At 44.0% G+C, this 27750-nt stretch overlaps 1 protein-coding gene across 3 annotated transcripts in view; it reads right to left on the reverse strand.

Moving 5' to 3' along the window:
* Window positions 1–27750, reverse strand: part of wscd2 (WSC domain sialate O sulfotransferase 2) — a 561027-nt gene that overhangs the window by 300944 nt on the left and 232333 nt on the right. The window contains exon 1 of one of the 3 annotated variants that reach the window (XM_043715458.2): window positions 19887–20104. The exons of the other annotated variants lie outside the window; for them this stretch is intronic. The gene's annotated coding sequence lies outside the window, so the exon portion shown is untranslated. Of the gene's footprint in view, window positions 1–19886; window positions 20105–27750 lie in introns of those variants that run through there. 3 annotated transcript variants of the gene reach the window in all.

A 27750-nucleotide genomic window follows, 5' to 3' on the forward strand; every position in this document is an offset into this window, starting at 1 on the left:
GTGCACAATGCTCCAGGACATCTGTATTCCCCCAATTCTGGCCTTTTTCTTCAGTGTTTGTTCGCGGGACGTGGGTGTTGCTGACTGGTCTAGGAGTTAATGCCCATCCTGAATTGTCCAGCAGAAGGTGATGTTGAGTAGCTGCTTGTACATCTCTGATTTTGGCAGCCATGCCTTCAGCTACCCAGGTCCTGAGGTCTGGACCTGCCTCCCTAAACCTCACTCTGACTCTCTGCCCTTTTTCCCTTCTTTCCTGAAGTCCACCTACCACTGAACAAGCTTGAAGTCTTCGGCGCGGCTCAGGGTTTATCTTGCATCTTGTGGTGGCTTATTATATTGAAGGTGCTATATAAGTGCTGAATTTTATTGTTGCAACATCGACAATTGATCAGAACAAAGTGGAATGGGAAGTGTCTTTCCCATAGTGTCTGGTTAACCAATGCTTCAATAAATGATCATCCAAATTCTCCATCACAGCGTGTCAGAATAAAATGCATTATCCACTGGCAGGAGTGAGGTGCAAAAACTTGTCTTGGACGTGTTGCTGAGAAGAGTTCATGGGGCACCAATTAATTGAACTCAATCAGTTGGGCTGTAAACAAGAACTGCATCTGTTATGAAAGTTCTGCGCCTCTCAGAGCTTTCCATAATTTATGGGAAGACCACTGAAAAATTCCATTAATACTAATGTACATTTGGTTATGAATCACGCGTAAGGGAGTTCAACGAAGTGGAAGGTCTTTGTATAACAGTCAGCTCCAGGCAAAATCCTGCAGCTGGAACGTAATTCATGTTTTATTTTGCAGGTGCACACACACAGACGCAGACAGACAGACAGACACACACACACAGACACATATACACACAGGCACATTCACACACGCACACACACACAGACATATTCACACACACATAGACACAGACAGACAGATAGACAGACACACACACACATACACTCTCACACTCACTCCCACATAGACGGCTACACACATATATAGACTGCCACGCACTCACACAGACACAGACACACATATACACAAACACATTCACACACACACACACTCATACACACAGTCACACACACGCAGACACACATTCACACACACACGCACACAGACACTCTCTCTCACACACACACACCACCTGATGAAGGAACAGCACTCCGAAAGCTAGTCTTCCAAATAAACCTGTTGGACTATAACCTGCTGTTGTGTGATTTTTAACTTTGTCCACCTCAAGATCGGCACCTCCAAATCATGGCACACGCACACACGCGCACACATACATAGACACACACACATCCCCTTTCACACATATAAACAGACTTTAACACACACACACATACACATTCTAACACACACAGACAGACACATATAAACTCTCACACATAGACATACATACTTTCACACACACCACTCTAACACACATACACATACACTCACACCAACGCACTCTAACACACACACACACAATATCACATACACAGACACACACACGCATACACATACACTCACACACACATACACACACACTCAATACTGAATCCCTGACAAAGTGAGCAGTAGCTAGGACATACTCCTTACACCCCTCCAAGGCCTCCAGCCATTCCAGAATTTCATCAGCTCCATGCCCCACCCATTATGCAGGGTACCACACACCAGTGCAACCTTGGGGCAGTCCTAACCAATGAGTAGGGATGTTATGCCCCACAGAGACTGACAGGTCTGACACAGTGGCGCAGTGGTTGGCACTGCTGCCTCACAGCTCCAGGGATCTGGCTTCAATTCTATCCCCGGGTGACTGTGTGGAGATTGTACATTCTCTTCGTGTCTGCATGGGTTTCCTCCGGGTGCTCCGGTTTCCTCCTCCAGTCCAAAGGTGTGTAGGTCAGGGTGGATTGGTCATGCTTAAATTGCCAATAGTGTCCAGGGATGTATAGGCGAGGGGGATTAGCCATGAGAATTGCAGGGTAGGCAGTAGGTCCGCTTGGGATGTTCTTTGGAGGGTTGGCATTGACTTGATGGGACGAATGGCCTGCGTCCACACTGTAGGGATTCTGCGAGAGCTAGGGAAACCTGCCTGAGAGCCGTGTCAGGTCTGAAGAACTTCAAATGTCTCCTGGATGAAAGGGCAGTCCACGCATTTTGTTTGGGTAGCAGTTCAAGGTAACAGGATGTTAGGGGATATCTATGGAGTGGTTGGGAGATTGTATTTGAGATCAGGCAGGTTGGAATGGGTAGTGCTCCCAATAAACGTAGTGGCACTCCCCACCCAGCCCTGCCGCCAAAACCATCAGCTGTTCCTTCCTTCAGCCTCCGTACTGAAAACCTAACCCGAACCATAATTTTGGGTGGCTCAGTGGTTAGCACTGCTGCCTCACAACACCAGGGACCCAGGTTCGATTCCGACCTCAGGCAATGGTTGGAGTGCAGTTTGCACATTCTCCCCGTGTTTGCTTAGGTTTCCTCCCACAGTCCAAAGATGTGCAGGTCAGGTGAACTGGCCATGCTAAATTGCCCAGAGTGTTAGGTGCATTAGTCAGAGGGAATTGGGTCTGGGTGGGTTACTCTTGGTGTGGACTTGTTGGGCCAAAGGGCCTGTTCCCACACTGTGGGAAATCTAATCTAAGCCTAACCCTGACCCTGGCTCTCACTCAACCCCTAACCTTCACACTAACCCTAACCCTACTGCAGGGTGGTCACCATCCTTCCTGTTTTCAAGGCAGAGGTGGAACATACTGTTTCATTGGTCACCAAAGGGCCTCAATTGGCCTCAGGACAGATGACGTACCCATCCATAATCTATTGGGGCAGAGGTCACACGTCTGCAGTGGAATGGCCACCTGTTTTGTTCATATCCCCTGTTACCTTCAAAGATGCCAGTGGGTAAAATGTAGCCAAGTGCTGGCTATTTCCCAGTTTGAAGAATACAGGAACTCACTTTAGTTACCAGCAGCCCCCACTGGGAGTGCATGAGTTACAACTGAGTACCTGGGGCTGGCATCACTGTGGACCTTACATGACCCTCTTCTGCCATATTCCATATTGTCTTCCCTTTTTTTAACCATATCCCTCCTGGTCTGGCTTTCCGTTTCCTCTGGATCCAGCCTTTGTTTCCACACACTCATTGGATCTCTCCCACCTTATCATCCGATCTTCCCTTCTGATCCTTCCCTGGCCACCTTCCCCTTACCCTAGCTTCACATTTCTGTAAAACCTGTTAATGCCTTTATGCCTTCTGTTTTTCTGAATATAGTGGATGAGGGTTGGTTGGCTCAGTTGGCTGCATGGCTGAGGTTATGATGCAGAATGACGTCCACAGCGTGGGTTTGATTCCTGCACTGGTTGACGTTACCATGAAAAATTCCCTTTCCCAACATCTCCCCTCACCTGAGGTGTGGTGAGCCTCAAGTTAAACCATCACCAGTCATCTCTCTCTAATGACAGAGGAGCCCTGTGGTCTGGTAGGACTATGGTAACTTTACCTATAAGTGCAGTCTTTATCTTGGTTGACAACCAATTAACAAAGAGAGGTTGCTGAAGTCTTAGGACTTTTTAAGATAACTGTTTATGCAACGTTACACACTCTTAGACTTAGCACAAGGTTTGCAATTACTTTGTTCTTCAAAGTCTTGTCCTTCTCTTGTAATCTCATGCATCTCTTCCTCTGGATTACTGGTTGAGTGACAATACCAATAGGCCACCACCTCTGGAATTCTATTCTCTGGACAATAGACCAATAAGAGATGTTGCTGCTTACTACTTATATTCACACATGCTTGCAGATTTGAGTTTTAACTCTTTGCTCTATATCTTCTAATTGTGACCAAACATTCACCAACCTGAAACTTTAAACTCGGCCTTTCTCTCAACAGATGCCTCCTGCCCTGGGCCATGTTTTCCAGGATTGGTTGTTTCACCAGGAATGTTTAAATCAATATTCCAAACACTCTGAAGAAGGGTCATATCGGACCCAAAATGTTAACTCTGTTGCTCTTTCCACAGATGCCACAGGATCTGCTGAGTTTCTGTCTTTATTTCTAAATGTGTGAACCCTCCTTGGCTTGATCATCATTTGGCAGTCATGATAATTAATATAACTCAGATGCGCACATTTGACATACATTAAATGTGTATTATCAGTGTGTTTCAGAAATCCTGTGAGACAGAAGCTTCCATTACAAAACCAATACAGAACAACCTCAATTATCCAAATGAGATGGGCGGGACATATTTTGTTCAGATAACTGAGAGTTTGGATAACGGATTGTTGGATAATGGATAGCATTTTTACGGGACCTTGAGATCTTGATCGGATATTCTGAAATTTGGATAATTGATGTTTGGATATTGTTCTGTATTCAGCAGATACAGGAAAGCAAGAACAACCTGATTGGGTTAATGTTAATCCTCCCTCCACAGGTGTTGCTTGACCTGTTGAGCCACACTTTCCATTTCTTTTTGTCGTCCTCTACTGTGTTTTGCTTTCCCATTCGTGTTTAATTCACTGCCACATTCCCTTCCAGGAATCGAGAAAGCTCTGCTCTTCTGTCTGATGGGACATCTCTCTAACGTTTTCCAATTCCAATGACCTGGAATGTTAAATTCTCTCCACGGACACAACATGACCTGTTGAGGCTCTCCAGCATTTTCTGTGTTCACTCCTTATTTATTAATTAGACCTCCCACCAACAGTGTTGAGGTCACAAACTCCTCTCAGCCAGCCTCAATCACTGACACAAACAAAATGTTGCAAAAAGTAGGAGAAAAGACTTGGGTTGAGATTAAACAAGAATCGTTTGACAAATGGGTTCTGAGAATGTTTGACTGGGCAAAGCTTAGGAAAACTGCTATATAATTTTTGATATGGAAGCCTTTTGGTCAATGAAGACCCATTCAGCTTAATCCTCTCTCAGTCTCGTTTATCATCACCTCCATTTCTTAATTCTTGAGAACAATTAGAGTCATAGATGTTTACAGCATGGAAACAGGCCCTTCAGCCCAACTTCTCCATGCCTCCCGATTTTCACAATTAATCTTGTCCCATTTGCCTGCGTTTGGTCCATATCCCTCCTTATCTATCCCATCCATGTACCAGTTGAAATGTTTCTTTATTGACAAAATTGCACTCGCTTCCACACTGCCTCTGACAGCCTGTTCCAGACACTCACCACCCTCTCGGAGAAAGTGAGGACTGCAGATGCTGGAGATCGGAGTCAGAGAGTGTAGTGCTGGAAAAGCACAGCAGGTCAGGCAGCATCCGAGGAGCAGGAGAGTTGACATTTTGAGCATAATTCCTGATGAAGAGCTCATGCTTGAAACGTTGACTCTCCTGCTCCCCGGATGCTGCCTGACCAGCTACACTTTTCCAGCACACACGCTTCGACTCACCACCCTCTGTGTGAAAAAAATTGCCCCCGGATCCTTTTGTACCTTTCCACTCTCACCTTAAACCTATGTCCTTGAATTTTAGATTCCCTCACTTTGGGGAAAAGTTGTTGTCTGTCGACCTTATCTATGTCTCTCATGATTTTATAGACCTCTCTAAGGTTACCCCTCAGTCTCCTATGTTCCAGGGAAAATATATCCCGTCCAGTCTCTCCTTATAACTCAAAACCTTCCAGTCCAGGTAGCATTCTAGTAAATCTTTTCTGCACTCTTTCTAGTTTAATAATATCCTTTCTATAGTAGGGCAACCAGAACTGCATGCAATAATCCAAATGTGGCTTTTTCTAATATGTTTCTACATTATGCCCTAGAATCATATAGGCATAGAGACGTACAGCACAAAATAAGGTCCAGTGCACCAATGTTGGCCAAAAACAAACAACTAACCAATCAAATTCCATTTTCACACTTGGTCCAATTGTCTGCCTTGGTGTCCCATGTGCACATCTAAATATGCCTTAAATGTTATAAGGGTTTCTGCCTCTAATACTCATAACTTAAGGAGCAAACATTTCTTGCTTTACTTTCAGTCTTATGCATCTCTTGCTAGCTCAATGGTACAAAGATTCAGGATTCATCATGGTCCCAAGTCGAACCTAACAGAGGGAAATTCAGGAGTACCTTCTTTGTTGAGAGAGAGAGAGAGATGTGAAAATTTAAACTTGATACCATAACATGCAAATGAGGCAAAAACATCGATGCATATGAGGGACAAAGGAATGAGAAGCCATGTTGCCATTGGTGACACCAGCTTCTGTTGTTATCCTTGCTACACTGCTATTGTTTCAGGCTATAATTGTCTTTTCCGGTGGTTTGTATCTTGTAATGATTTCCACTCACCTCTGAATTATTGCAACCTGACTCTAGTAGATTCTGCAAATTCTTTTATTTACACTAATGTTCTCTGTAAGTACATTCATCACTCATACAGGCCATTCCAACCTTTCTTCACAGACTGTCACACATGACTGCTGATAGTACTATAACACCATGATTTACTCATATTCTCGTATTTATTCTTATCTGATGGAAATATGCTAATGAGGTTTGATAACATAGAGTGGAAAGGAACCCATCTGGACATGAAATACCAGATGGGCAACTTCTGTACTGTAAACTCTGCATAATATTCCACATATTCTTCAATTATCTCTGTCTTAATCTGCATTATTATGGAGAGTTTGGGTCTACTTAGAAGGAAGGTAAAGAGTACAACAGAGTTTCACCTGACTGATTCCTGGGATCGTCCAATGAGATAATATGTTTTCATTCATGGGATACAGGCCTTGCTGACTAGGCCAACATTTATTGCCCATCCCTAATTGGCAAGAGGGCAGTTCAGAGTCAACCACATTTCTGTGGGTCCGGAGTCACATGGAGGCCTGACCAGCAAAGGTTGGCAGATCTCCTTTCCTCAACGCAGATTAGTCAACTAGTTGGGTCTTCACAGATTATTTTTTTATCAAATTAAGATTTTACTAAGTTAAAAATCACACAACCCCAGGTTATAGTCCAACAGGTTTAATTGGAATCTATAGATTCTGTGTCTGACAATTGTGTACTCCACAACCACCTGATGAAGGAGCGGCGCTCCGAAAGCTTGTGCTTCCAATTAAACCTGTTGGACTATAACCTGGTGTTATGTGATTTTTAACTTTGTACACCCCAGTCAAACACCAGCATCTCCAAATTAAGATTTTACTGTCTGCTGTGGTGGGAATTTGAACTTATATTCCCCAGAATATTAGGCTGGGCCTCTGGATTACTGGTTGCGTGACAATATCAATAGGCCACCATCTCTTGACTTATATTCCCTGGACAATAGAGAAATAAGGGGTGATCTCATTGAAGCTAACAAATCCCTCACAGGGTGGATGGGTACATGCAGGAAAGATGATTCTCCTGGTTGGAAGGTCCTGTACCAAGGGATGCAGTCTCAGAATAAGAGGAAGACCCTGAAATGAGGTGGGATTTCTTCACTCAGAGGATGATGAATCTTGGGAATTCCCTACCATGGAGGAGTGTGGATGCTTGGTCATTGAGTACATTGAAGACAGAGAGAAATAGATTTTAATAGATCAAGAACATTGCAGGTAAAGGTCACAATCTCATTGAATGGTGGCACAGACCTGATGGGCTGAATGGCCTTCTTCTATTCCTACAGCTTATGAGGTAAAAGATTAGTTATGACCTCGTGAATGGCAGAGCAGCCTCAAGGGACTGCCTCAAATTCCTATCTACATTTAATCCTCAGTCTTGCAATTTACCAGATATGAATGATTAAAAAAAATCTCCTCAAAGGATGTGTGAAAGAACATGAAGAAAATGTAACGTTAATAACAAACTGAGTTCTTATGAACACAGAGTTTGAAACTTTGCATGATGGATACAATGTCATTACCAGGAAAGCATCATTATAGACTTAAACACTCTATATGCACAGCATAGCCTTCAGAGACAGCTTCAGAATTTTGCACAGTCAGACATTTGGACTGAGAAAGGGGAAAAAAAATCAATTGTTATAGGATCGTCACTCAAACGAGAGACATCAAAGTCTGTTAAGAACTATGGAAAATGTCGGCACATAATCAATGAGAGATTTTTTTCAAGGTTATTCCCCAATTGAAATGGAGGATGCCGAGGAGAATTCATAATTTGAGGGTTTTTGAGTAATTTGAAAAAATGCAGTGTGAGAGAGAGGTTGGAGGTTGTTCTTTGCTGCAGTTCACTGTGTAATGGACATTTATTTTCAAAGACAAATAACAAACTCCTTTGGGAAACAAGCCATTCTTTCAGGCTCCTTTACACAAAGAAAATATTACACACACTGTTCTGCCAAGGACGTTTCTTTCCAATTAATCTTACATGGGTTGGGATGTCACCAGCAAGTCCAATATTCATTGCCCATCCCTAAGTGCCATTGAGAAGATGGTGGTGCGTCACCTTCTTCAATGGCAACAGTTCATGTAGTGCAATTACAGCCACAGTGCTCTTTGAAAAAGAGTTCCAGGATTTTGACCCAACTGTATGAAAATAACTTGGATTTGGACAGCAGCTTTAGTACTCCCCAAGAGTTATATAGATGTACAGCATGGAAACAGACCCTTCGGTCCACCTCGTCCATGCCAACCAGATATCCCAACCCAATCTAGTCCCACCTGCCAGCACCTGGCCCATATCCCCCCAAACCCTTCCTATTCACATACCCATCCAAATGCCTCTTAAATGTTGCAATTGTACCAGCCTCCACCACTTCCTCTGGCAACTCATTCCATACCGGTACCTCCCCCTGTGTGAAAAAGTTGCCCCTTAGGTTTCGTTTATATCTTTCCCCTCTCACCATAAACCTATGCCCTCTAGTTCTGGACTCCCTGATCCCAGGGAAAAAACTTTGCCTACTTATCCTATCCATTCCCCTCATAATTTTGTAAAGCTCTATAAGGTCACTCCTCAGCCTCCGACACTCCAGGGAAAACAGCCCCAGCCTATTCAGCCTCTCCCCATAGCTCAGATCCTCCAACCCTGGCAACATCCTTGTAAACCTTTTCTGAACCCTTTCAAGTTTCACAACATCTTGCCGATAGGAAGGAGACCAGAATTGCACGCAGTATTCCAACAGTGGCCTAACCAATGTCCTGTACAGCCAAACATGACCTCCCAACTCCTGTACTCAATGCTCTGACCAATAAAGGAAAGCATACCAAACACCTTCTTCACTATCCTATCTACCTGCGATTCCACTTTTAAGGAGCTATGAACCTGCACTCCAAGGTCTCTTTGTTCAGCAACACTTCCTAGGACCTTACCATTAAGTGTATAAGTCCTGCTAAGATTTGCTTTCCCAAAATACAGCACCTTGCATTTATCTGAATTAAACTCCATCTGCCACTTCTCAACCCATTGGCCCATCTGATCAAGATCCCGTTGTAATCTGAGGTAACTCTCTTCACTGTCCACTACACCTCCAATTTTGGTGTCATGTGCAAACTTACTAACTGTACCTCTTATGCTTGCATCCAAATCATTTATGTAAATGACAAAAGGTAGAGGACCCAGCACTGATCCTTGTGGCACTCCACTGCTCACAGGCCTCCAGTCTGAAAAACAACCCTCCACCACCACCCTCTGTCTTCTACCTTTGAGCCAGTTCTGTATCCAAATGGCTAGTTCTCCCTGTATTCCATGAGATCTGACCTTGCTAATCAGCCTTCCATGGGGAACCTTGTTGAATGCCTTACTGAAGTCCATATAGATCACATCTACCACTCTGCCCTCATCAATCTTCTTTGTTACTTCTGCAAAAAAATTCAGTCAAGTTTGTGAGACATGATTTCCCACACACAAAGCCATGTTGACTATCCCTAATCAGTCCTTGCCTTTCCAAATACATGTACATCCTGTCCCTCAGGATTCCCTCCCACAACCTGCCCACCACCAGGCTCAAGCTCACTGTTCTATAGTTCCCTGGTTTGTCCTTACCACTCTTCTTAAACAGTGGCACCACGTTTGCCAACCTCCTGTCTTCTGGCACCTCACCTGTGACTATCAATGATACAAATATCTCAGCAAGAGGCCCAGCAATCACTTCCCTAGCTTCCCGCAGAGTTCTAGGGCACATCTGATCAAGTCCTGGGGATGGCACTTCACATAAACTCTGAATCCCAACTCTTGGCAAATAAGAATGGGAGATGTATATTGGAATAAAGTGGACTTAACACCATTCAGAGTAGGCAGGCAGGAGGCTGGAAGAACACAGCAAACCAGGCAGCATCAGGAGGTGTAGAAGTTGATGTTTCAGGTGTAATCCTTCTTCAGGACTGGGGGGGGGAGCTGCAGATAGAGAGAGAGGAGGGGGCAGGATGGTGAAGTGGGGATGGGTGAAGACAGGCAGAAGGTATGACCTGGTTGGTCGATGGGAGGAATGAATCTGGTTGGTGGCAGGGAGCAGTGGAAGGGATGGGGAGTGGTTGGGAAGAGAGTCGGGGGATGGGAAGGGAGGTCATTTGAAATTGGAGAACTCAATGTTGAGTCTTCTGGGCTGTATGCTGTCCAGGCAGGAGATGAGGTGTTGTTCCTCCAATTTGAGGTTTAGTTCATTGTGGCAATGGAGGAGGCCAAGGATGGTCATGTTGGAAAGGGAGTGGGAAGGGGAATTAAAATGAGTGGTGACTGGGAGGTCCAGTCGGTCCCTGTGGGCCTGGCTCAGATGTTCAGTGAACCGTTCCCTAAGTTTACATTTGGCCTCCCCGATGTAGAGAAGACCACATCAGGAGCACCTGATGCAGTAAGCTCGGTTGAAGGAGAGGCAGGTGAACCTCTGTCTCACCTGGAAGGATTGTTTGGGACCCTGGACGGAGGTGAGGGGGTGGTGTACCAGCAGGTTTTACATCTTTTCCAGTTGCAGGGGAAAGTACCTGGGGGTTTGGGGGATTCAGTGGAGAGAGTGACACTAACCAAGAACTGCCAAAGGAAACGGTCCTTACGGAAGGCAGAGAAGGGTGAGGAGGGCAAGATGTTCTTGATGGTGAGGTCTAGTTGGAGTTGGCAGAGTTGTTTAAGGATGATGACTTGGATGCAGAGACAGTTGGGTGGTAGCAGATCACAAGGAGGACTCTGACTTTATTGCATTGGGAGGTGGGGGATGGTTTAGAGCAGTGGAACAGAGAATGGAGGTGGTGCGGTGGAGGGCTGTCCAGATGACAGAGGGAAGAAAAGCACATTGTTCGAAATAGGTGGATATCTGGGATGCTTGGGTGTGGAATGTCTCCTCGTCTGAGCAGATGCGGAGGCAGAGGAATTGGAAGAACGGGATGGAGTTCTTGCAGGATACTGTGTGAGAGGAGGTGTAGTTCAGATAGTTATTGGAATCTGTGGGTTTGTAGTAAACATCCGCCTGAAGACTGTCACCAGAGATGGAAATGGAGAGGTCAAGAAAGGGGAGGGAGGTGTCCAAAGCAGCCCACTTGATCACCATCATATTCATTACCTTGAAAATGCAATCCTTTCACTCTTGGTGCAGTGCAGCTGAAGTGTGTACTGATTACGAGATGAATTATCTGTGATAGCAACTAGCAAGCTTACAAACTCTCTCGCCAAGAAGGACATGATGTTCCCAGCAGATGTACAGGAACGCCACCAATAGCAAGTTGCCCTCTAAATCACAAACCATCCTGACACAGAATTACATCACCATTCCTTCATCATCACTAATGTCAGATGCCTGTAACTTCCTGGCCCACGGAATGTATTGGTTCTAAATGATGGCTGACCACCAACTTCTCAAGGGTAGCTAGGTGATGAGCATTAAATGCTTGGGATGTCCTTATCCAGTGAATGGGTAAAGAAAGAACTGTGAAGCTCAGGGGCCACCGTTCAATGAGGTTATCACTGATATCTATTTCAATCCATTTCCCAGCCTTCAATCCTTATTCCTTGATGCGACTGCCAAATAAAAAAGCCTCTCAGAAAAGAAACAAGTGTCCTAGCACCCAGAGTTTTCTCGACTCACCACCATCAGCTATTGACTCTTGAGAGGCTGCATTTGCTAGTGTAGAGTGCCAATACGCTGATAGATTCCCAAAGACATGCTCACCTAATCTTCCAGCGCAAATGCCTCGTGTCCACTTTCTGAAGGAAATCTGAAGCCTATTTCCAACAGTGCCTGGCACTATCTCTGGAGGCGTTCTGCTAAATTTGTCTTACTTTTGCTGTTACTGTTGCTGCCAGATTTAGACCTTCCTCAAACAATATAGCAGGGTATAGTAGCACCAATTAAATCATCACTAAACAGGCAGACATGCATGTGCAGTTGTTTTCAAATAGCTTTGCAATATAAATGGGGCAGTTTCTATGCCAACTGGATTGAGCACTGGGATTTGCGAAGCAGGCTACCTGAGTTGTCACAACATCATCTTCCAGCTGAGAATTCTGGAGAAGTGGCATCACCGAGAAATGAGTGATGGAATGATCCTGTTTTTATAAAGCACTTTTGTGTGACCTGAGTACTGTCCAAGGCATTTACACTGAATGCAGTGCTTTCTCAGTGCAGTATACTGGGTGTTGTAGCAGCTGGCGTAGAGCTAAGGCAGCAGAAGGTAGTGCAGTGATATTGTCACTGGGTTAATAATCCAGAGACCTGGACAGCACAGGTTCAGATCACACCATTGCAGTTGGTGGAAGTCTGGAGATGTGTAGGTTAGAGTGGATTGGTGATGCTAAATTGCCTCATAGTGTCCAGGGCTGTGCAGGCTAAGTGGGTTAGTCATGGGAAATGCGGTGTTGCAGGGATGGGCTGGGGCTGGGTGGAATGCTCTTCAGAGAATTGCAATGGATTCAATGGGCTGAATGGCTTGCTTCCACACTGTAGGGATTCTATAAAGTAAACATAGAACATAGAACATTACAGCACAGTACAGACCCTTTGACCCTCAATGTTGCGCCACCCTGTCATACTAATCTGAAGCCCATCCCACCTATACTATTCCATGTACGTCCATATGACTGTCCAATGACTACTTAAATGCACTTAAACTTGGCGAATCTACTACCATTGCAGGCAAAGCATTCCATACCCTTACTACTCTCTGAGTAAAGAAACTACCTCTGACATCTGTCTTATACCTATTTCCCCTCACTTTAAAGTTGTGTCCCCTCGTGTTTGCCGTCCCCATACTTGGAAAATGGCCCTCCCTGTCCACCTATCTAACACTCTGATTATCTTGTATGTCTCTATTAAGTCACCTCTCAACCTTCTTCTCTCTAACAAGAATAGCCTCAAGGCCCTCAGCCTTTCCTCGTAAGACATTCCTTCCATACTAGGCAACATCCTAGTAAATCTCCTCTGCACTTTTTCCAAAGCTTCCACATCCTTCTTATAATGCGGTGACCAGAACTGTACACAATACTCCAAGTGTGGACAAACCAGAGCTTTGTACAGCTGCAGCATAACCTCCTGGTTCCAGAACTCAGTCCCTCTATTAATAAAGGCCAAAACACTGTTTGCCTTCTTAACAACCCTGTCAATCTGGGTGGCAACTTTCAGGTATCTGTGTACATGAACACCGAGATCTCTCTGCTCATCTGCACTCCCAAGAATCTTACCATCAGCCCAGTACTTTGCATTCCAATTACTCCCTCCAAAGTGTATCACCTCACATTTGTCCGCATTAAACTCCATTTGCCACCTCTCAGCGCAGCTCTGCATCCTATCTATGTCTCTCTGCAATCTACTACATCCTTCGTCACTATCCACAACTCCATCGACCTTAGTGTCGTCCGCAAATTTACTAACCCACCCTTCTAAGCCCTCATCCAGGTCATTTATAAAAATGACGAACAGCAGTGGACCCAACACCGACCCTTGCGGTACGCCGCTAGTAACTGGACACCAAGATGAACATGTTCCATCAACTACAACCCTCTGTTTTCTTTCAGCAAGCCAATTACTGATCCAAACTGCTATGTCTCCCACAATCCCATTCCTCCTGTTAAGTTCAATTAACATCCACAACAACGATGGCCATACGGAATAGGCTGTTTGGGCCCTCAAGTCTGATCTGCCATTCAATAGGATTCCATTTTCCCTGCAACCCTTGCTTTCCCTTTGATTGTTGTAATAACCCATCTGTTTCACCAATGTCCTTTAGGGAAGGAAATCTGCTGTCCTTTCATGGTCTGGCCTATGTGTGACTCCAGAACCACAGCAATGTGGCTGACTCTTAACTGCTCTCTAAAAGACCTAGGAAGTGCCTCGATTCAAGGATATTTAAAGATGGGCAACAAATGCTGCCCTTGCCCTAGTCCTGTCAAGGGATAGATATTAAATGAGTACAGCAAGATCCCAAGGAAGGGCAATTTAATAATGAGCAGGTGGTGAGCGAGGTCACAAAGAGTTTGGAAGTTCATTGTCCTGCACACTATGAGATGAGAGTGAATCCATTGCATGCTTGACAGTTTCTGGTCAATATTCTTTCAAGGTGATGACTGTGTGGGATGAGAAGCCAGGTCTAACTGAGGTATATAAGATATTGAAGGGAACTGACAAAGTTGATATAGTTTCCTCATGTAGGGCAATCTCAAACAGAAGGTCATAGCTTTAGATTAAAGGGTGACAGATTTTAAACAGAGGTGCGAAAGAAAATGACTCCTCTCACAGAGTTATGAATCTGTCAAATTCACTACCCCAGAGTGCAGTGGGACACTGAGTAAATGTAAGGAGGAGACGGACAGATTTTTAATGAGTTGAAGGGTTATGGAGAGTGGGCAGGAAAGTGAAGTTGAGGCCGAGATTTGATTTGATTTGATTTATTATTACTGTCACATGTTCCAAGATACAGTGAAAAGTGTTGGCCTGCATACTTTACTAGCAGATTGTACTTTACAAGTGCATCAGGATAATGGAACAGAGTTCAGGATACAGTGTAACAGCTGCCGAGATCGTGCACAGACCAGACAACATTAAAATTAAAGAGGTCCATTGAAAAGTCTGAACAGTGGGGAAGAAGCTGTTCTTGTACACAAACATTTATATCTTCTGCCTGATGGAAGAGGGTGGAAAACAGTATAACCAAGGTAAGAGGGGCCTTTGATGATGTAGTTGCTTTCCCAAACCAGTGGGAAGTACAGTATGGATGGAAGGCTGGTTTGCCTGACATACTGAGCTGTGTTCACAACTTTCTGTGGTTTCTTGCCGTCTTGAGAACAGCAGTAGCCATACCACGTTGTGAGGCATCCGGATAGGATGTTTCCTATGGTGCATCTTCAAATATTGGTCAGAGTCTCTTCGGACATGCCTCCTGAGGAAGTAGAGGCGTTGTGCCTTCTTGACCGTAATGTCAACGTGGGTGGTTCAGGACCGACTGTTTGTGATCGTCACTCCCAAGAACCTGACGTTCCCTACCATCTCCACCTCAGCACCATTGAAGTGAGCTCAGTCATGATCACACAAAGTGGTGGAACAGGCTGGACGACCCACTCCTGCTCTTCTGATTATGCCTTAAAAGTGGAACAGTCCCAGTTAAAAGTTTAGAAAAAAAAAGCCGGATTTTTTTTAGGCCTTGGAAGGGTCAGAATTTAATTTCACTAGCTGCCTTCCCAATTGCTCAGCTTCACCGTGACATACAGTTGTGGAGGGAGGTGAGTAGAAGGAGTTGGGTGGTGGGGCCATCTGCCCATGACTGGCTGAGCCCATTAACAGTCCTTGAAGACCGAATGTTGGAGGTGGACGGGATTTCCCAGGCCCCAGGAAGTGGCATTGCAGCCCTCATCATGGCATTGTGGTGCCAGGGCTCCAGGCAGGGACAGAGGATCTCCCTACCCTGCTTAGTTCCAGCTCCAGTCATTTATGGGAAGGCCTGTTCCTGCAGTACCACCATGCTTCACAGAGAGAGGGAGCCACCTGTCAATCGAAAACATAAATACCCAACGGGCTCAGCCTGGCACAGAAGAGATCCACAATTTTCCACAATTTGAACACTGGAACCAACAGAGAGTGGGCTGCCAACTTTTCACTTGAGTCAAAGCATTGCCAACCCTACAGAGAGTAAACATAAAAGCAATTCCAAAGTGTTAAATAAAAACACAACAAAACAACGCAGGAATTGAAAGGAGAGAAAATTGGCGCATTTCATGAAAGGATAAAACACAGACTCTGGCACGGTTTCAATTTGCATATCTAAACCCAGTGCAAAATGAAGGATGAAATGATTCTAATTATATTGGTGATGCTAGGGTGGTTTAGTAAACTGGTGAAGGGAAAATGGCACTTGAGCCAACTTGCAATATGCTTCATGTACATGTCTATTGCCACCTTACTCATCTCTATTTAATCCATGTTCCATTGTTTATTCAACATTTCTTCATGGGCTGAACATTTGCTTTGGAGATGTGAAACAGCAGAAATTCTAGCCCCCAACAGGTCAATGCATTGAGTGTAGGAGCTGGGAGGTCACATTGCGGCTTTACAGGACATTGGTTAGGCCACTTTTGGAATACTGCATGCAATTCTAGTCTCCCCGATATAGGAAGGATATTGTATAACTTGAAAGGGTGCATAGAGTCATAGAGATGTACTACACAGAAACAGACCCTTCAGTCCAACCCGTCCATGTCAACCAAATATCCGAATCCAATCTAGTCCCACCTGCCAGCACCCAACCCATATCCCTCCAAACCCTTCCTATTCATATACCCATCCTGCTGTCTTTTAAATGTTGCAATTGTACCAGCCTCCACCACTTCCTCTGGCAGCTCATTCCACACACATACTTCCACTGCATGAAGAAGTTGCCCCTCAGGTCTCTTGCATACCTTTCCCCTCTCACCCTAAACCTACGCCCTCTAGTTCTGGACTTTCCCCACCCCAGGGAAAAGACTTTGTCTATTTATCCCATTCATGTCCTTCATGATTTTATAAACCTCTATAAGGTCACCCCTCAGCCTCCGAAGCTCCCAGGAAAACAGCCCCAGCCTATTCAACCTCTCCTTATAGTTCAAATTCTCCAACCCTAGCAACATCCTTGTAAATTTTTTCTGAACTCTTTCAAGTTTCACAAAGGTGCAGAAAAGATTAACAAAGATGTTGCTAGGGTTGGAGGATTTGAGCTGTAGGGAGAGGCTGAATAGGCTGGGGCTGTTTTTCCTGGAGCATCATAGGCTGAGGGGTGACCTTATAGAGGTTTATAAAATCATGAAGGGCACGGATACTGTAATTAGCCAAGGTCTTTTCCATGGGGTGGGGGAGTCCAGAACTAGAGGGCATAGGTTTAAGGTGAGATGGTGAAGACTTAAATCGGACCTAAGGGGCAACTTTTTCATGCAGAGGCTGGTGCATATACGGACTGAGCTACCAGAGGAAGTGGTGGAGGCTGGTACAATTGCATGAGCCAAATGCTTTATTTGAGATATCGGGTTGGCGTGGACAAGTTGCTCTGAAGGGTATATTTCCCAGCTGTACACCTCTGTGACTCTGTTGTGAGTCCAGAGTCACATGTAGGTCAGACCACAGAATGTTAGCAGTTTCCTTCCCTGAAGGGCATGAATGAACCAGGTGGGCATTTCCCCCCCAAGTTGAAACTTTATTGCTGGAACAGCACAGCAGGTCAGGCAGCATCCAGGGAACAGGAGATTCGACGTTTCGGGCACAGGCCCTTCTTCAGGCCCTTCTTCCTGCAGCATCTGCAGACCTCACTTTCTCCTCGAAGATTTCCCCCCCAAAAACTGGTCATCATTAGACTCGTAATTCCGGACGGCTTACTGAATTCAAATCCCACCATCTGCCATAGTGAGATTCAACCTGAGTCCCCAAATGTTTTCTGAGTCTCTGGATTCAAAGGCTTGAGATTATACCACTGGGCCATTGCTGCCCATTGTCACAGAGATAGGGTCTGGGTAAAATTAAAGGGGGCTGATGACTGGAAGGCCAGTCAGAGGCTTTCCAGTTCAAGAGGAGCAGCAGATTGCATCCAGTCACTGAGTGAGGCTCCAGCAAGGAAATGTCTCTCTTTCGCTCACCATCCTCAAAACTGAAAAATTAAAAACAGTGAAGATATCCGGGCCACCTCTGTGGGGGATGTGGAAAGAGGGAGGAGGTGGGCAAGGACTGGGTTAAATAGGAGTATCCCATTACGAGGGAGAGCAACTGTACTGACAGCCAATCATGTAGATGGGTTACTGAGTCTACCTGACCTCTCAGACTGTCACTGGGCACCCACCCTCAGGCATTAAAGCATCTCCTGGAATGTCCGGATTACAGGACCCTGAGTGTAAAATCTTAGTCTATCCAACGCAAAGTTCTCAAATTCAAATGTAATGTTGATCTCGCTCTCTGTACACATTCTCTGTGGCCATAACATTGTATTGCTCTCTCTGCTCTATTACCCTCATGGTAATTGGGTATGGTATGGTATGATTTGCCTGTACCGCACACAAAACAAAACTTTCCCTCAGTACAGGTGACAACAATCAAATTAAATCAATGAGCCTATTTGGCTGCCCCCTCATGGGAGCAGGATACCCTTTGGGTCCTAACTTCACCTGTTGTAAAATGGAAAGGAGGGGTGGGAAATAAAACTGAAAGACTCACTGTGATAGCTGCTAGAAAAGGTGGGGGTGAGCTGAGGCCTGTGTTTGGCAGTCTACTCACACATGAGGGATGCTCATTTCAGAAAGGTGCCAATGACATCGGCACTGACAGTCAACTGGCATTCAGCCCCTCGAGCTTATTCTAGACTTCCAGATGAAAGAAAAATAGTAAAACTGGTGACTGGATCATCTTGTACATTTCAAAATGGAGCTCCTGCAGGTCACAACATCTTCATGCAGGAAATATTACTGCCTTATGTTTTCTCTTTTCTCCCTCTAAGCTGTCATTCATTAATGACTTATTTCCATCTCCCACCTTTGTTCCACAAAATAACCTCACAATTAAAATCTATCCATGTCAATTTTGAAATTTTCCGTAGACTTCTTAGCCTTCTGAATGTGAAAACGCACTTTGTGATATTACCCTGAAGAATTCACCCCTAATTTTAAGGTTATGGACTCCTCTCTAAAAGGAACAGTTCATGTCTGAGGTAAAGTTGTCATGGTTCCAGAGCACCATTGAAGCTGCTCTCTCATTGGACAGAGATGATTGGTGATGGTTTGGCCTGGGGGTCACCATGCCCCAGGTGAGGAGCAAGGTTGATAAGGCAGAATCTCCACGGAAGCCTCACACAGTGCTGGATATTAACTCCATGCTGTTTGCGGCACCCTGTGTCATAGAACAGCCATCCAAACAACTCCTTCTGGATGTGGTGTGTATCCTTAGTTTTGTATTCATTCATTGGATGAAGGCATCGCTGGCTAGGTCCGCATTTATTGTCCATCCTTAATTGCCCTAAGGGAGGTAGTTTAAGAGTCAACCATATTGCGGTGGGTTTGGAGCAACATGTAAGTAAGGAGGGCAGTATCCTTCCCTAAGGGACATTAGTGAACCAGATGGGATTTTCCAACCATGGACTCATGGTCATCATTAGATTCTTAATTCCACATTTTTATTGAATTCAGATGCCACTATCTGCTGTGGCAGATTTCAAACCCAGGGCCCCAGGACATTACCTGGGTTTAGGGATTAACAGTCCAGTGATAATACCACTACGCCATCGCCTATTACTTTGTGTACTGTATTGAGAAAAGACACACCATTTGGACTCACAACAGCAGCCACTGTTAAACTAACTTCATCCCATGTCTCTCCAACAGAGAGTGCAGCAGAAACAGCAGCGTAACAAAATACCCAGAGCTCTTACAACATAGACCACACTTAACATCTTAATCACTTCAAGTAAATCTCACCCTTAATCCTACCCCCTCATGGGTTTACAGCTTCTCAGAAAGAAACGATGAAAGAAATATTAAACAAGAAAGGTTAGCGTTATCCTTCCATTGCTTACAGCTCACCTCAATGATTCGTTCAACCTTGCCCAACAGGTTTCCTTCAGCGGTTCCGGCTGAGGGGCTGTGACTGTACAGTCAGTGACGTGGGAGGGATTTGAAAAAAACCGGTTCCTGTCATTTCAGTTTGAAGATGTTCATTCAGCCACTGCAAGGCAAGGCTAATTGCAATACCAGCTGTAGATACAATACTCAGTCACGTCCTGCGTAAAGTACATGGCTTTCAACATATGGGCAAATCAGCAGTCTGCTAATCACCAGCGAGCAGATGATAATGAGATTTGAGATGGCAGCCTGGAGTTTTCCTTTAAATTATGGATTAGAGTTCCTAAAATAAGACCCACACATTAAAACAGAGGATAATGTTACACTTGTGGTGGTGTTCTTTTGAAAAGTGGACATTACAGACTCTGAAACAGTATATCACATTTGCTATTGTTGCACTAGTAATATTAAATTTGCTGTGTTTGCTGACAATTAAACTTATGGTCTCATTGAGTTATAGAGTCATAGAGATGTACAGCATGGAAACAGACTCTTTGGTCCAACCCATCCATGCTGACCAGATTTCCTAACCTAATCTAGTCCCATTTGCCAACACTTGACCCATATCCCTATAAACCCTTCCTAGTCATATACTCATCCAGGTGCCTCTTAAATGTTGTGATTGTACCAGCCTTCACCACTTCCTCTGTCTGCTCATTCCATGCACGCACCACCCTCTGTGAAAAAAGGTTGCGCCTTAGGTTCCTTTTAAATCTCTTCTGTCTCACCCTAAACCTATTGCCTCTAGTTCTGGACTCCCCGACACCAGAGAAAAGACTTTGTCTATTTACCCTAACCATTCCCCTCATGATTTTATAAACCTCTATAAGGTCACTGCTCAGCCTCTGATGCTCCAGTGAAAACAGCCCCAGCCTGTCCAGCCTCTTCCTATAGCTCAAAGCCTCCAACCCTGGCAACATCCTTGTAAATCTTTTCTAAACCCTTTCAATTTTCAGTTATTGGGGCTAGATGTCTACTTGCCCGATCCACCGTGCTGATCAGTGATTGGAGTAAGGAAACAATAATAACAACAATAATAAAGCTAACAACAAAATGCCCACTATGTGGAAAAAAAACCCGAAGGCACTTTGTTAAAACAAACACTGAGAGGAACAACTTAGACAAAGAGGGAGCTTTTGAAGAAGTTCCACGAAGTTCGTTCTTTATTCTCTCTTCACACATCCTGCCAGCCAAAGTCAGGAGTTACTTCAGAAAATAATCCTCAGATCAAGCCAATATCTATGGAGAGCATAAACAACGTCTCGTCTCTCAGTTCCTCGTCTCATCTGCTTTCTGCACCAATGCTGACTGTGCTGTCAAAAGTATCCAACCATTTGAAAACACAACAAACTTTATTTTAACCAGCACCTTAATGAAGCGGCAGTGATGATAAACTGGCAAAAATTATATATCTCAAATACCAGACGTTTACTGTCTTATTGTGATCTCCGCAATGTCCGAGTTGTTAGCTGAGAGCGCAAGTGACAAGTCTCTGTACAGATAAGTTTTATTTAAGGCAAAGTTGCATTACTATGCAAGTGATTTAAGTTGTAAATAAAGTTTAAAAAGATGTGTATAACCACTGCATTATGTTTCTATTACTTACTGAGCGTTTTTACATTGATTATGTGGACCTTTTGATCAAATGGAATATTTGATAAACAGATGTGCAGATGAGGTGAACCGGCCATGCTAAATTGCCCATAGTGTTAGGTGCATTAGTCAGGGGTAAATATAGGGTAGGGGCATGGGTCTGGGTGGGTTAATCTTTGGAGGTATGGACTTGTTGGGCCGAAGGGCCTGTTTCCATACTGTAGGGATTCTAATCTAATCAAAGGTACACTCCTGGTCCCATAAATGCTAGTTAATAAAAAAATTGTTGCATATGCTTCAGATTTTCTCATTTTGTTTTTGCCGAGATCTGCAAAGAGAAAGGAAAATGCAACAGTTTCTTTTCATATTTGATTTAAATGTAATTTCCGGAGTGAAATCAGGGTTGCAGATGAGGGGTGACCCGAAGGTGATCTTTCAAGTTCTGAAAGGTTTTGACAGGCCAGACCTGGAGAGCATGTTTCCATTCTGGGGGGAGTATGGAAACAGGAACCATAAATACAACATAGTCAGAGTAAATCCCCAAAGGAAATTCTGAAGAATCTTATCTAGAAAGTGGTTGGAATTTATAGAATCATACAGCACAGAACTAAATCCTTCAGTCCAACCAGTCCATGACAACCATAATCCCAAACTAAACTAGTCCCACCTGTCTGCATTTGGCCTATATCCCTCTAAATATTTCTTATTAATGTACCTGTCTTTTACACATTGTAACTGCACCCAGATCCACCACTTCCTCTGGAAGCTCATTTCACACACAGACCACTCTCTGTGTGAAAAAAAACCCTCATCTCTCTTTTAAGTCTTTCTCCTCTCTCCTTAAAAATATACGTCCTAGTCTTGAAATCCCCCACCCTCAGGAAAAGACACGTTATCTATACATCTCATGATTTTATAAAAAACTTTACAGAGTCACCCCTCAACCTCCTATGCTCCAGTGAAAAATGTCCCAGCCTATCCAGCCCCTCCTTACAACTCAAACCCTCCATTCCTGGCAACATCCTGGTAATTCTCTTCTGAACCCTCTCCAGCTTCCGAATATCCTTCCTATAACAAGGCGACCAGAACTGGGATACAGTGCTCCAGAAGACAAGCATGAAGGCAAGCATCTTGCCATAGTTGAGGTGACTATTATGGTTACATTTTAGGGGAAGCAGAATAAATACAGAAAGGAGAGAGGAATAAACGAGAATATTAATGGAGTGAGATAAAACGGATTGAAAGAGTTGCATGTGGAATATGAATACAGTCATGATTTTGAGCCAAATGATATTTTTCTGTATTGTATATTCAATGGACATCTTTCAGGAATAGTAAATTTTATCTGTATTTCCTGAATCTAGTTAATTCTATAGAGTGCTAATCTTTAACCCTCAGTCTGGGACAGCGGGATATTACTCACACCCACCTTAGTGAAAGATGTTTCATTTCCAAATTCAAGCGTGCAGATACTAGTTGCATGTGGCACAGTGGATTTGCTTACATAATCTAAAAATATCATCTGGAAACTTAAAATTTTAAGTGTCAGGCTAAGTGTGGTGGATATTGTGATGATACTGTACCTTTAAGAAAATTATTTTCTGTGCCATTTCTCTTGCTGAGAGGTGTTGCCTACAGTGGTGTCAGAATGCCTGCTTCAGAAACAGTGGGGAAAAAGCTTTGAGCTCCCTCAGTACTTTATTAAATTAGACAAAAGAATCCGGAATGGGTGGAGTTAGGCTCTCACAAACCCAGGTAGTTTTGCGTTCAGTTGGGGTTTGGAATTGGCTGTTGAAACTGACACATATAATTCTATCTCTGCTGCATCAAAAAGCTTGAGTTCTCTTTCTGTGCTTTTAGATTTCTGCTTTCAGTCTTCCTTTCTCCTCGACTGGAACGGAGATAGTTTGTGAGAAAAATCTGTTTACATAGAAACCCTACAGTATGGAAACAGGCCCTTCAGTCCAAAAGGTCCACCCCAACCCTATGAAAAGTAACCCACCCAGACACATTCCCTATTATCCTATTTTTTCCCCTTGACTAAGCACCTAACCTACACATCCGTGAACACTATGAGTAATTTAGCTTGAATATACAATTCACCTAAACTGCACATCACTGGGTTGTGGGAGGAAAGCGGGAGCACCCCGGGTCCCTGGTGCTGTGAGGCAGCTGTGTTAACCACTGAGCCACTATGCCACCCCCACAAATTAATTTTACTGAATTTGCCTTTGCCAAGGGTGTATTTACAGAATGTTGTTAAATTGCAGCGATTGATGATTATTATGTAAATAATATATTAGGTTATTAAATATTTCAATAAAGTTATACCAATTATTTATTTTTTATTTGCATATTTTAACTGTGCTGTAAGAATAAAGTGTGTTTGCTTAAAGTCAATAGGATCACATCTGGAAACCACCACCTGACACTTTCCTTTAAATAGAATGAGAAGTTGTGGTGTCCCTACCTCTGAACTGGGAGGCCATGATTCAAGTCCCATATGCTCCACAGCTGTGTAATAACATCTCTTACTGGTTAATTGTCTTGTCTCCTTGATACCTTTTGAGGGGGTTTGGTCTGGTCCATAACAATACTCTTGTTTACCCTTCGAGTTCCACAGCTAGCGTGTCCCATTCCACAGGGACAGGTCTTATTGTAAGATTCAAGCCCACATATTAATATTGTATAGCTTAGATATAAGAAGCAATGTCATGTTGGGAAGGCTAATTTCAATATTTGGGATGCTTGAGAAACTGATGGGAGCAACTTCTGAAAATAAAATTAGTAAGACTGGCACACATACAGTCCCTTCCATGATCACAAGGTGCTCAAGTTAATATCTCAGCTGATGAATATATCAAATTCCAGAGTGGAACCTGGCTAAATAATTTGATTTTCAATTTGGTTACTGTGTTGATCAGTCATTAAATGTGAGGTTGTCAGTGTAGATTTAACAAAAGAACAGAGTGGGATCTCATAGGGGCCGGATTGACGTGGGAGATGGTGAGAAACCTGGGCATATCATGAGAAGTCAGGAGATGCCTTTCTCAATGTTAGGCGCAAAATGTCACATTTTCCAGGCATCATTACAGGTGAGATTCACACTCGGGAACGATGAGAGGGGGATTATTGTTCATTATCACTTTTATTAACACTGAAGTCCATCTCATTAATATGCAGATTTAAATAAAAATTAACCTAGTTTTTTAATCAACCTGTCATTACATGTCTCAGGAGCAGGCGGGATTGAACCTGGGCCTCCTGCTCCCGGGGTAGGGGCACTACAATTGCATCATTAGAGGACCCCAGCAGGTTTCTTCTTTTTTAATTTAACTTATTTATCTAATTAACCAGTCAGCAATGTTATTCCACAGCTCTGGAGCATGTGGGACTTGAACCAGGGCCTCCTGTTTCAGAGCTAGGGACACCACCACTGTTCCACAGGAGGGCCCCTGCAGGCTTCTATTCCACAAGATGCTGGATAGAAGCCAGATGCTGACAACTGCCAATCAGCCAGTCGGAGCAGGTACCTGGTCACTCCAGCTTACCACTCACTCCTCCTGACCTCCACCTTAAACACTAACACTAACATCTCTGGGCTTGTTCCACAGCAGGGGCCTCACACCCCACATCCAATACATGCCAGCCTCTCCATTCTAATAATACACTTCTCCCCTTCACTGACAGTGCACTTCTGCACCTCAATGCTGTACTTTGAGTACGGCACTGACACATAGAGTCTTAGAGTCATAGAGATGTACAGCAGGGAAACAGACCCTTCAGTCCAACCTGTCCATGCCGATCAGACATCCTGACCTAGTCTAGTCTCATTTGCCGGTACTTGGCCCATATCCCTCTAAACCCTTCCTATTCAGATACCCATCCAGATGCCTTTTAAATGCTGTAATTGTACCAGCCTCCATCACTTTCTCTGGCTGCTCATTCCGTACACACATCACCATCTGTGTGAAAAAGTTGTCCCTTTGGTCCTTTTTAAATTTTTCCCCTCTTACCTTAAATCTATGCCCTCTAGTTCTGGACTCACCCAAACCATGGAAAAGACCCTGTCTATTTATCCTATCCATGCCCCTCATGATTTTATAAACTTCATAAGTTCCATAAGCTGCAGCTGTACAAGTCCCTGGTGAGACCACACTTGGAATATTGTGTCCAGTTCTGGTTGTCCTACTATAGGAAAGGTACAGAGGTTTGGAGAGGGTGCAAAGAAGGTTTACCAGGATACTGCCTGGACTGGAAGGCTCGCCTTATGAAGAAAGGTGGAATAAGCTTGGACTTTTCTCTCTGGAGAGAAGGAGGAAGAGAGGAGACCTGATTGAGGCGTACAAAATAATGAGAGGAATAGATAGAGTCAATAGCCAGATACTTTTCCCCAGGGCAGGATTGGTTGGTATGAGAAGTCATAGTTTGAATTATTAGGAGGAAGGTATAAAGGAGACATCAGAGGTAGGCTCTTTACGCAGGGAGTTGTGAATGCATGGAATGCGTTGCCAGCTGTGGTGGTGGAAGCAGAGTCACTGGGGACATTTAAGCAACTGCTGGACATGCATATGGATAGCAGTGAGTTGAGGGGTGCATAGGTTAAGTTACTATATTTTATAGTAGGATTAAATCTTGGCACAACATCATGAGCCAAAGGGCCTGTTCTGTGCTGTACTTTTCTATGTTCTATGTCACCCCGCAGCCTCCAATGCTCCAGGGAAAACAGCCGATTCAACCCGTCCCTACAGCTGAAACCCTCCAACCTGGCAACATCCTTGTACATTTTTTCTGAACCCTTTCAAGTTTCACAACATCCTTCCTATAGGAGGGAGACCAGAATTGCACACAATATTTGAAAAGTGGCCTAACCAATGTCCTGTACCGCTGCAACATGACCTCCTAACTTCTGTACTCAATTGTTCTATATTCTTCCACAGGAAGAATCATGGTCTCAGCATTTACCTTTTCAAGCTTCCTCAGAATTTCTCTTGACGATCTCTAAGACGATCTCTCATTCTTTCAAAATCTGATGACTATAGACCCAACCAGCTCAACATATTTTCATCACACAACATCTTCATTGAAGGAATCAGCCTGGTGAAATTTTATGATCTCTGCATGGTCCTTCTTAAGTAAGGTGACCAAAACTGTACACTGGTTTAAAGAATCTGGAGTACACGTCAACAATGCATCTACCCATTGGCTATCATTATTAATTTGATTTATCCAATAGATGTAGAGATTAAAGTTACTCACAATTATTGCAGCACCTTTCTTGCAATCCTGCTGTAGTGATCAGAATCACAGAAATATCATATAATCCCCAGAGTGTGTAAACAGGCCATTCATCCCATCGAGTCCACACTGCCCTCTGAACAGCATTCCACCCAAACTCATCCACCAACCTATCCCTGTAACCCACATTTCCCAGGGCTAGCCCACCTAGCCTGCACATCCCTGGATTCTATTGGCAATTTAACATGGCCAATTCACCTGACCAGCTCCGCTTTGGACTATGGAGGAAATCAGAGCATCCAGAGGAAATCCACACAAACACAGAGCGAATGTGCAAACTCTAAACAGTCACCCGAGAGTGGAATCAAAAGCGGATCCCTGGCGCTGTGAGGCAGTTATGCTAACCACTGAGGCACTGTGCTGCCCTAAAGATTGTAACAAGTTCAGCAAGAAGGACCTCATAGAATATGAGTTCCCTGATTGGGGCTGATAATCTGGTCCATTCATCTTTTGATGAATTACATACATAGACTTACAAATCTATTCACTTCTCTGCTGTTCCTAGTTTCAAACCAAAGAGAAATACTCCAAATGCCTTTCTCTGGACCAATCCTTAACATTTACTGTTTTGGACTTAAATAGCCACAGTTTTGCCAACTCAAACCATGTTACCTTGCAACTTCTTGTTCTCATTATCTGGATGCATTATCCTTTTTAAATTTGTGCTACCTTCAAAACTGGATACAATACTCTATTACTTCAGTCAGCTTTAACAAATATTGTGCGTGGTGTATGTTGACCTGAAAGCATCTGAAAAGGTTAATGTTTGGTTGAGTTCAGTAAGCATCACCCACAGAGACGATGCCACAGGGACTTGTTCAGAGTAAAGAAAGAAATTGCTAGAAACAGACCTGGAGCTATTGTGCCTCTAACAGTTTCGATTTCGAGATGCTGGTATTGGACTCGGGTGGACAAAGTTAAAAATCACACAACA

This window comes from Chiloscyllium plagiosum, unplaced genomic scaffold, assembly GCF_037043375.1.
Source record: "Chiloscyllium plagiosum isolate Xiang-an unplaced genomic scaffold, Cpla_swu_hap1 HiC_scaffold_24, whole genome shotgun sequence".
NCBI lineage: Eukaryota > Metazoa > Chordata > Chondrichthyes > Orectolobiformes > Hemiscylliidae > Chiloscyllium > Chiloscyllium plagiosum.